A 2,240-nucleotide genomic window follows, 5' to 3' on the forward strand; every position below is an offset into this window, starting at 1 on the left:
TTACATCAATATTTATTTCTGAATCAATTTAAATATATTGAAAATCATGAGTTTATACCAGGACTGGCACATAATTTTCAGGGTCCAATGCAAAATGAAAATATGGGGGACCTTGTTCAAAAAGCAGGAACGAAGAGCTGATAAAGGCACTAAAATACAAGCTCTTCTCTTCTTCCACGGTCTCTCTCTGGATTTGTCACAGTGGCTTTTATTTGCTACTTCACATCTTGCATGAGGATACTCCTGGGGTAAAGGCAAACACACACAGGTGCCCAGGGACCCTACACTGGGACTCAGAGCAAGTGCAGCCTACCAGCTGCAGTCTCTGCTGCCAGTCCCCAGACTGATGTGCTGTGCCTCTGCTGGGGCAAGAAAATTAAGCAAGGCATCCACTCTTCCCCTAGACCCACTCCTCTAACCCATAGCAGGTGGGCAACCTCAGGAGTGTTGCAACCTCTGAGCCAGGACACGGCTAAGTATCTGGATTGTGGGTGGGGATGGTATAGACATGCTCGCTGTAGGCACTGAAGGCAGAAGATGGCAGTGGTTGCTGGGTAGGGAGGGGAACAAGGAGGCTGGCAGGAGTCTGAGGAACCATGGGAATTGAGAAAGGTGGCTGAGACCCTGATCCTGGGGAGGCAGGGAGATGGTGGGACATGGGACCGCTGCTGAGCTGAGGCTCCAAGTCCGTGTGCATGCTCCATTGTCCCGTTACACTTGACTTATGAAATACAAATTCAAAGATTAAGTTATTAAGAATTTCAAGACAGTCATGGTGCAGCATAAACACCCAAGTGTATGACCCGGCACGGGGCCTCATGCAGATGCACTGATCACACGTCCATGATGTCAGCCCTGGCTCAGACCGATAGTTCAATACCAATCCAATGTTTTGGGATCCACTCTGTTTTCTCCCTTTACATAATTAGTACTGCTTTTTCCAAAAGTGAGAAAGCTGGATCCTTGAGATAGTTACTCATTTGCTCCTTCCCCCTGTTTGCAATCCAATCCATCCTCCATTCAGAAGCTGACCTCACCCTGCCGGGGTTCTGGCACCGTGTCCAGGAGCTGCCACCCTCCAGCAGGCATACCCACCTCTCACTCTCAGGCAATGGGCACCCACCCTGTGCAGGGTAGCATCCCCGCACAGCCACCCTCCTCATTCCCGAGGACTCTGCCTCCCCTGCCAGGCTCCTGCTTCTCCTGCAGGGAAGCCATCTCCTGCCTGGGGGGTCAGGTTTTCTGTGTTGGACACTGCCCCACCATGGCTGCCTATCATTTTTTGAATGGCTTTTGCGTTGAATTGATCAGGAATGGAAGAGAAAAGAAGAAAGGCAAAGGGGAAAAGGGAAAAAATGGCAGAGGAAGAGTCCCAAATGATTTTTCAAGGGTGACAAGCTGATTCTATAATTCATCAGAAACAGGAAATATCTGACAAGGACATTTTAAAAATGAATAACAAGTTACCTGATCAGATATCAAGACAGATAGGGGAGCTATGATAATTAAAATGGAAAAGTGTTGGCATAAAGAGATAAATAGGCCAGGCATGGTGGCTCGCGCCTGTAATCTCAGCACTTTGGAAGGCTGAGGCGGGTGGGTCACCTGAGGTTAGGAGTTGGAGACCAGCCTGGCCAACACGGTGAAACCCCATCTCTACTAAAGATACAAAAATTAGCCGGGAATGGTGGCACACGCCTGTAGTCCCAGTTACTTGGGAGGCTGGGGCAGGAGAATCGCTTGAACCCAGAAGGCAGAGGTTGCAGTGAGCCAAGATTGTGCCACTGCACTCCAGCCTGGGTGACAGAGCGAGATTCCATCTTGAGAAAAAAGGAAAAAAAAAAGAGAGACAAATAGAGCAATGTGCTAGAATATGAGTTTAGGAGTATGCACGTATTTATGCACATCTGTTTTGCTTAGTTGGGGAAGGTGTGGATTATTCAATGCTGTTGGAACAATTGGCTCTCCTGGGAAAGCTTAATTCTTACCCCACCTCAGTCATGAAAACAAACTCCATGTGGAACAAAAAGTACACATTTTAAAAAGGAAAGAAGAACTAAAGACACTAGGAGAAAGCATGGAACTATTTCTGTAACACAAGGATGGGGAGGCCTCCTCTGAGCAAGATCAAGCAGCAACAACTGAAACGAAACAGTCAACCAGCAAATCCAAATCCATAATGAAAGTGATTGATAAGTGTGACTACAAAAGGCTTAAAACTCTTTGCATAGCAAAAAAAA

The sequence above is a fragment of the Mandrillus leucophaeus genome, unplaced genomic scaffold (genome assembly GCF_000951045.1).
Source record: "Mandrillus leucophaeus isolate KB7577 unplaced genomic scaffold, Mleu.le_1.0 Scaffold255, whole genome shotgun sequence".
Classification (NCBI taxonomy): domain Eukaryota; kingdom Metazoa; phylum Chordata; class Mammalia; order Primates; family Cercopithecidae; genus Mandrillus; species Mandrillus leucophaeus.